Consider the following 9,492-nt stretch of genomic DNA (forward strand, 5'->3'; position numbering starts at 1 on the left):
TTATCTTCATCGTTGTTATATTTGTTGTTCTGCTGAAAAACAGTCGGTTACCTCGACGAAAGAGAGGTATTCATTGTTGTTTTGGTTTAAAATCATACGTTCCCTGGAACGAAAGTATTGAAGTATTGCGGCTTATTGTGTTCTTGCATGGATCAATTTTATGTGGAAACCAGTGTACTCAAGATATACTTGGGAGTAGGGTGCTATCCTATTAGCCATGATTGTCATGACCAACATTGTGAAACTGTTAATGAGGCATATGGGGCGAAAATCCTTACCCAACAAGCATCGACCTTCTTGGGGTAAAGAGTTATAAAAGCATAATAATTAAATAATTTGTATTTCCCATTATGATGTTGTTGGGTTGCTGCAAGAGCCAGGATAACATCACTTTCGATAAACTCCCAACATGGCAAGTAGAAATGTCACGTAAAACCATCTGGTCCATGGGCCATGTTAGGTGATAAAGCCTTAATTGTAGCCCAAATTTCCTCATCAGAGAGCGGTAAATCAAGAGCAACAGTATCAAAATGGCGATAATGAAAGGATGGGGTCATTAGAGAGAAATCCGTAACATGTGTTGTCCTCAAATTTTATTCATATAAATCCAATACCACCTAATGCTTCTCTTCCTGAATGGTGGAACCCGGTCTTCTCTCAATATTTTAGCAAGAACATTCTTTTTCTTTCTATAACGACGGTGACGATGAAAATGAAAATGAAGTGTTGGCACTGCTTTCCAAAGGAAGGTGATCCGCGAACAAGACCTAGCTATGCTACGCTCAAGGGATGCTTGACTCAGACAATGAAGTTTTAGCTTTTTCCTCAATCACTCTTCCTCTGTAATGAGAGGTCTACCATCCCTAGTGATCTCAATGCAGTGAAGGATCTCTTTAGCACGTATGGGAGCGAAACAAACACATCGCTCCATTCCCACCATGGAATGCCGGTATATTATTCTAAACCTCTTGAGAAACAGTATATTCAACAAAAATGGATTATGGGAACTATATATTTTTGAAACTTAATTTTACACCATGTTAACAAAAACAGATTAACTTAATATAGCATGTTTCAGAAATACCTCCCAATCATATGTTTTCATTAATCCTTCACGTAGCATATTAGTTTGGTTGACATCTCCTTAAATCAAAACATGGGAAGCAAGGTGCCATGAAATCAAGATATGGTAGGACAAAACTCAAAACATAGATCCCATGCAGGATTTATGTACATATAGAGCTAAAGATGAGGACATCAACACCACCGATACATCCACACCTACATCACCAACACTACTTTGTCCTATTACTCATGCGCATGCTCGTGCTCGACAACTCAACCACCAAGTAAGTTCACTCTTAAGTTCCTGTTCTTCATATTTAGACAATATGGAGATGTGTGCACTCTTGTTTTTCTTAGAAATAATTGAGTGGATCATAAGGGGAGAGGTTTCACGCGGGCTGGATTTGGATTGCAGGACAACAACGATTTCTTTTTGATGGCCACCACGACTTCATACGGACTCCGTTTTGCGTGTTCAAATACTTCAGAGAAAGCTTATCTAGTTTCCAACGGATCTAACCTCACATCAATATATGTTGGGAGTCAACCGCAATTGTCATTTTGGTACCAACATGTTTTCAGCCCACGGTGCTGCGTGATCCTATTTTGGCTGTCACGCCCAGAAATTTACACCAAATTTCTGAACAATAGCATGTATTAAATCTCGGTCCAGGCATCAGCCCGAGTACACACTATGACAAATTAATATACAGTTCCACGACTTAAAAACAAATAAAAACAATTATCTATCGAAATGCAGCGGAAAGAGGAAGACAAAACTAGACCATCTAATCTTCAGCTTCAGCTGGCGAAGACGGCTCCACACCACAGGCACTCTCGACGGCGGACTGAACCTTACCTCAACCTTCGGAACAACCTTCTTCTGACACAGGCTCTGGCACTTGCTCTGGTGGGGGAAAAAGTAAGCAAGGCTGAGTACAAACCACCGTACTCAACAAGTAACACCCAAGAGAGGGAGAATAATGAATGCAATAGGGTAACAAGGATAGGCTAAGGTTAAATTGCACAAAAGCTGCAGTAATTTAGCAAAACAGTAAATAAAATAGACTGAAATAAAAGTGAAGTAAACATTTAAAATAAACATCCACTGTCCAACGTTACACCACGTTGCAATAGGCCCAGACCGCTGTCGAACGTTACACCACGTAGCGACAGGGTCAACCCTCTGTCCAACGTTAAACCACGTTGCGACAGACCCAAACCACTGCCAACGTTACACCACATTGCGCAGGGTCAAACCAGTACCAAGATTAATAAAATTATTAAAGGGGTTCAACTAATCCCAGTGAGTCTGTCGGTTCGCCCAATAACCGCGGGCACGGCTATTCGAATAGTTTTACTCTGCAGAGGTGTACAACTTTACCCACAAGACATGGCTGCCAAGCATGTTACCATGCCCCAACGTATCACCACAATACCTCAGTACGGAAACCATGATAAGACCTTTCACCTAGCCCTCCCTAGACAATCGCACCACACTTCAGGTTTCACCCCCTCCTTTACACCAATTCGGGCAGTCCCCTCTTGTGCCTTGGTAGATCCGGAAGCAGGAGAAGCTTTCGTTACACCACGATTGCCCGTCCATACTCCATCACGCCTACCCTTGCCTGGGTACGTCGAATAGGGACAAGCTAGATTACGAGTCTCACCGTTGCCCATTCTGGCTTGTGGTTAGTACGTGTAAGACCTTCAGGGTTTCCCGAGAACCGGTCCTTAATTGCCATGGGCACGACTCTCAAAACCATGCACCCACAGCCCACCATAAGCAATATTTTAGTTGTATTAAACCACATCGGGAAATGAATAATGATAACAACCATTGAAGGTGTACCAAAGTGCAACAATAATTAAATAATAATTGGTGAGCTAGTTGAACTAAGCATGGCTAAGCATTGACTAACCCTAATTCTAGTCAAATTAACCCTGGGATGACAATAATAAATGGGAATCAACGGATATAAAGGTAAATGCCCAATAGATAAATACAATAAATAGATTTGCATAAAACAATGCATGTTTGAATGTAAAAGCGGGGGATTTTATAATCATGGGTTCAATATGATCAAAGAAGGGTGCCACTTGCCTTGCTTAGACCCACGAGGAACTTCGGCGACGACTTCGGGAACGAACGGCGCTGCGACGGGGTCAAAACCTACGACAAACAAGGCAAAACAAACAAAACAAGCTAAAAAACTACTGAAACAGAGAAAGAAACTATTTTTAATGGATTCTTGGCATTTTTCTGGATTTAATGAAACTTGACTGGACCTAAACGGAGACTAGATGAATTACTTATGAATTTTAGAAGTTTTCTGGGTTTTTTAGCTAAACAGAAAAGTCCTAAATCAATTATTGCGCAATTAATGGGGCTGCTGACGTCAGCGAGGAGAGAGGAACTGACGGCTGACAGGTGGGGACCACCTGTCAGTGGGAGAGAGAGGGGAATGGGCGGCTGACACGCGGGCCCGGGGAGGAGAGAGAGGAGGCGGCTGGCGGGGAACGACTGACGAGTGGGTCCCACTCGTCAGCGAGAGAGGACAGAGAGGAGCGAGCAGAGCGCGCGGCTCGCGGCTCGCGGCGCGACGGCGTGGCGGGCGGCGACCGGCGGACGGCGGCGCGGACCGGCGGGTATGCGGCGGACGGCGGCGATTGGCGACGGCGGCCGGGAAGCGAGGACGTCGGCGGCGCGAGCAACGGCGCCCGAGCGCGGCGCACGACGACGACGGCACGGCGGCACGGCGACGGCTGAGGAGGAAAGGGGAGGTGGCGATGGCGATGGCGCCGGAAGGTGGAGGCGACGGCGGGCGCAGGCAGCGAAGGCTTGGTGGCCGCGCGACGATGGTGGCGAAGGGCGGAGATGCAACGGCGAGCACCGGCAGCGCCCGACACCAAACGACGGCTCGCAGGATCGGGTGGCGGCGGAGGACGTCGGCCGACGGCGAGAAGGCGACAAGCGGGTGACGCGGCGGACGGCGACCGGCACTTACCGTTTGCACGGGGAGGTCGGCAGCGGCGGCGAAGAGGGGAGAAAGAGGGAGAGAGGAGCGGAGCGCTCACCAGTGGCGACGAGGAGCGGCAGCAGGTCGGCGAGGATGAGGCAGAGGTGATGACGCAGACAAGCGACGGCCTGCGACGTTCGGGGGCGAGATCGGCCGACGGCGTCGAGACGACGGGGCACGGCGGCGGAAGGGACGAAGGGGCGGCGACGAAGCTCGGCGACCACCGGTGGCAACGAGGGCCGGCGGAAGGTCGGCGAGGACGAGGCGGAGGTGGTGACGCGGGTGGGCGGCGACGTCCAACGGCCGACGGGGAAAACGGCGGCTGACGGCGACGGAGGGAAGCTTCGGCGGAGAGGGGGAAAGTGGCGGCGGGGCGGCGGCGCGAGGATTTTATAGGTGGTGGCGCCGGCTAGGGCGGAGCGGCCGGTGGAGACCGAGTCGACGACGCGGCGAACTCGGCGGCGGCGGTTGCGGCGGTGGTTGCAGCGGCGGCGCGGCGGAGGACTCGGGGCGGCGGCGGACTCGGCTGGCGCGACGCGGAGGCGGGGCGCTGGCGAAACCTGGTCGTTGACAGGTGGGCCCCACCTGTCAGTGGCGCGAGGGGAGGAGGGAGGCGAGACGGACTCGCGGCGAGCGCGGGCGCGGACGCGCGAGCGAGCGGGGCCGGGCGGCGGCCCAGGCGGAGGCGCGCGCGGGCGGAGGAGGCTGGAGCGGGAGGCCGGCTCGGCTGGGCCGGCCGGGCGGGGAGAGGTGGGCCGGCTCGGCTGGGCCGGCCCGGGAAGGAGGAGAGGAAAAAGAAAAAGGAAAAAGAAAAGGAAGGGAGGAAAATTGGACTTCGGCCCAATTTGGGAAGGAAGGGAAAAAGAAAGGAAAAAGGAGGGAAAAAGAGAAACCCCATTTTTGCCGAATTTTAAATTATTTTGTTTGGCCAAATTTTATACTTCTGCAATTTAAATTCAAATCCTGTTAGTCGATTTGCGAGCCTCGATTTAATTGAATTAATTCCTTTTAGAGGGATTTTTCCTGAGTTAATTAAGCCAATTGTTGCTTACGAATTTCTTTTTACGATTTAGGCTTGGGATAAAACCCCGGGCGTGACAAATCTACCCCCCTTAACAGAATCTCGTCCCCGAGATTCGGAGGAGCTGTTAAAGAGGTGCAGACAAGCAGCCTAGAGTTGGCAGAACTTACCTGGAACAAACTCGGGTGCGGCTTGAGCTTCCTTGGCTGAGACTTGATTGAGTTGGGCTTGCACGAATCCTCGTTTGTTGCGTCTTGGCTGTGGACACTCCTTGGCGAAGTGACCCGGTCTGTTGCAGTTGAAACAAACCCCTGGCTTCTGAGCTGGTGTTGCCTGGCTTGGCGGTGGCAGTGCTGATAAGGGCTGCAGTGGTCCTCCATTGCTGTCGTTGTCATGGGGGTTGTAGTTGCTTGGGTTGAAAGGTCGGTGTTGACGAACAATCGGTGTCGAAGACCCCTGCTGTTGTCCAAAGTGCAAACGTGGCTTCTGGTTCTTTCCTGTGTTGACTTGTTCCGCTTTTCTCTTGCGATCCATCTGGTTGCACTGGTCCTCCTGGCAGATTGCTTTGTCCACTAACTTCTCAAAGTCCGCAAAATCCTTTGAGATCAGCTGTTTGGTCAGGTCATCATTCAATCCTTCAAGAAACTTCTCTTGTCTTTCAGCATCGGTGCGCACATCTTCCGGGGCATAACATGCTAGGCGGTTGAACTCATGGAGATACTCTGTAACTGTCATATCCCCTTGTTGTAGATCACGAAACTCTCGCTTCTTCTGTGCCACTATTCCATCCGGCACATGAGCTTTCCGAAAACTGTTGCAGAACTCGTCCCAAGTGATATCTGTAGTGGCAGTCCGAGTAGCCAGAAGGTTATCCCACCAAACGGAGGCGGGTCCCATCAGTTGGTGAGTCGCGAAAGCGACCTTCTCTTGATCACTGCACTCCAAAAGATTCAGCTTCTTTTCGATTGCATGTAGCCAGTCATTTGCTTCCATCGGGTTGGTTGTGCTCGCAAACGTCGGTGGTCGAACTCAAAGAAACTCTGATAACCTTGACTGTGCTGGTGGTGGTCCTTGGTGTTGATTCTGCTGCTGATTCATCCAAAGCTGCATCACCTGTTGGTGTTGTTGTTGCATCTGTTGCATCATCATGGTCATCATCTGATACCAACTTGTCACGCCCAGAAATTTACACCAAATTTCTGAACAATAGCATGTATTAAATCTCGGTCCATTGCGCGAACCTTCATGGTTTTCTTGACTTCCAGTTGCTCCATTGTTGTTGCGGTTACTGTTCCTTGTGTTCACCATCTTCAGAGCAGAAGGAGAGAACAAAGGCAGAGGAGAAAATCAAAGGGGCTTTTCTTGAATTACTCGAGTGAAATTTTCTGATCTGGATTAAAACATTTAAAAGAGCACTCAACTCCTGGTGGTACAACCATAACGCCACTACTTGCTATGGTGAACCGCTAACCCCAAAACAAACCTACACACACAAAAACTACCAAGCAACGACTAAAAGACGATGCTAGGGTAACGTCTACGGCTCGAAACGGCTGCGACGACTGAAGAAGCAAAGCTTGACTCTTGAACGACTTGTCTTCAACTTGAGAGCGACGCTTGGAGTAGCGCAGACCTGACTCTTCACTTCGGGAAGAACTTGAATCTTCGGTCTTGACACTTGATCGGCTGAAGTCGCTGACGACTGCTGCGACGAAGGCACGGGCTCGTCGGTGGGATGACACACATCTAGAGAGATCAAGGTTTGAGAAGCAAGAATGCTCGCTAAATTTTCAAAACCAAAAGACTCGACTCTTTTTTTTTTTTGCAAACGACTCAAATTTTGCAAATCCTAATGCATATGACAGAAGGCTCCTAGGGTTTCCATTTGGCTCATCCTACGGTCAAGATTGGCTCTGGTACCAACTTGTCACGCCCAGAAATTTACACCAAATTTCTGAACAATAGCATGTATTAAATCTCGGTCCAGGCATCAGCCCGAGTACACACTATGACAAATTAATATACAGTTCCACGACTTAAAAACAAATAAAAACAATTATCTATCGAAATGCAGCGGAAAGAGGAAGACAAAACTAGACCATCTAATCTTCAGCTTCAGCTGGCGAAGACGGCTCCACACCACAGGCACTCTCGACGGCGGACTGAACCTTATCTCAACCTTCGGAACAACCTTCTTCTGACACAGGCTCTGGCACTTGCTCTGGTGGGGGAAAAAGTAAGCAAGGCTGAGTACAAACCATCGTACTCAACAAGTAACACCCAAGAGAGGGAGAATAATGAATGCAATAGGGTAACAAGGATAGGCTAAGGTTAAATTGCACAAAAGCTGCAGTAATTTAGCAAAACAGTAAATAAAATAGACTGAAATAAAAGTGAAGTAAACATTTAAAATAAACATCCACTGTCCAACGTTACACCACGTTGCAACAGGCCCAGACCGCTGTCGAACGTTACACCACGTAGCGACAGGGTCAACCCTCTGTCCAACGTTAAACCACGTTGCGACAGACCCAAACCACTGCCAACGTTACACCACATTGCGCAGGGTCAAACCAGTACCAAGATTAATAAAATTATTAAAGGGGTTCAACTAATCCCAGTGAGTCTGTCGGTTCGCCCAATAACCGCGAGCACGGCTATTCGAATAGTTTTACTCTGCAGAGGTGTACAACTTTACCCACAAGACATGGCTGCCAAGCATGTTACCATGCCCCAACGTATCACCACGATACCTCAGTACGGAAACCATGATAAGACCTTTCACCTAGCCCTCCCTAGACAATCGCACCACACTTCAGGTTTCACCCCCTCCTTTACACCAATTCGGGCAGTCCCCTCTTGTGCCTTGGTAGATCCGGAAGCAGGAGAAGCTTTCGTTACACCACGATTGCCCGTCCATACTCCATCACGCCTACCCTTGCCTGGGTACGTCGAATAGGGACAAGCTAGATTACGAGTCTCACCGTTGCCCATTCTGGCTTGTGGTTAGTACGTGTAAGACCTTCAGGGTTTCCCGAGAACCGGTCCTTAATTGCCATGGGCACGACTCTCAAAACCATGCACCCACAGCCCACCATAAGCAATATTTTAGTTGTATTAAACCACATCGGGAAATGAATAATGATAACAACCATTGAAGGTGTACCAAAGTGCAACAATAATTAAATAATAATTGGTGAGCTAGTTGAACTAAGCATGGCTAAGCATTGACTAACCCTAATTCTAGTCAAATTAACCCTGGGATGACAATAATAAATGGGAATCAACGGATATAAAGGTAAATGCCCAATAGATAAATACAATAAATAGATTTGCATAAAACAATGCATGTTTGAATGTAAAAGCGGGGGATTTTATAATCATGGGTTCAATATGATCAAAGAAGGGTGCCACTTGCCTTGCTTAGACCCACGAGGAACTTCGGCGACGACTTCGGGAACGAACGGCGCTGCGACGGGGTCAAAACCTACGACAAACAAGGCAAAACAAACAAAACAAGCTAAAAAACTACTGAAACAGAGAAAGAAACTATTTTTAATGGATTCTTGGCATTTTTCTGGATTTAATGAAACTTGACTGGACCTAAACGGAGACTAGATGAATTACTTATGAATTTTAGAAGTTTTCTGGGTTTTTTAGCTAAACAGAAAAGTCCTAAATCAATTATTGCGCAATTAATGGGGCTGCTGACGTCAGCGAGGAGAGAGGAACTGACGGCTGACAGGTGGGGACCACCTGTCAGTGGGAGAGAGAGGGGAATGGGCGGCTGACACGCGGGCCCGGGGAGGAGAGAGAGGAGGCGGCTGGCGGGGAACGACTGACGGGTGGGTCCCACTCGTCAGCGAGAGAGGACAGAGAGGAGCGAGCAGAGCGCGCGGCTCGCGGCTCGCGGCGCGACGGCGCGGCGGGCGGCGACCGGCGGACGGCGGCGCGGACCGGCGGGTATGCGGCGGACGGCGGCGATTGGCGACGGCGGCCGGGAAGCGAGGACGTCGGTGGCGCGAGCAACGGCGCCCGAGCGCGGCGCACGACGACGACGGCACGGCGGCACGGCGACGGCTGAGGAGGAAAGGGGAGGTGGCGATGGCGATGGCGCCGGAAGGTGGAGGCGACGGCGGGCGCAGGCAGCGAAGGCTTGGTGGCCGCGCGACGATGGTGGCGAAGGGCGGAGATGCAACGGCAAGCACCGGCAGCGCCCGACACCAAACGACGGCTCGCGGGATCGGGTGGCGGCGGAGGACGTCGGCCGACGGCGAGAAGGCGACAAGCGGGTGACGCGGCGGACGGCGACCGGCACTTACCGTTTGCACGGGGAGGTCGGCAGCGGCGGCGAAGAGGGGAGAAAGAGGGAGAGAGGAGCGGAGC

Source organism: Oryza brachyantha, chromosome 4, assembly GCF_000231095.2.
Source record: "Oryza brachyantha chromosome 4, ObraRS2, whole genome shotgun sequence".
Taxonomy (NCBI): domain Eukaryota; kingdom Viridiplantae; phylum Streptophyta; class Magnoliopsida; order Poales; family Poaceae; genus Oryza; species Oryza brachyantha.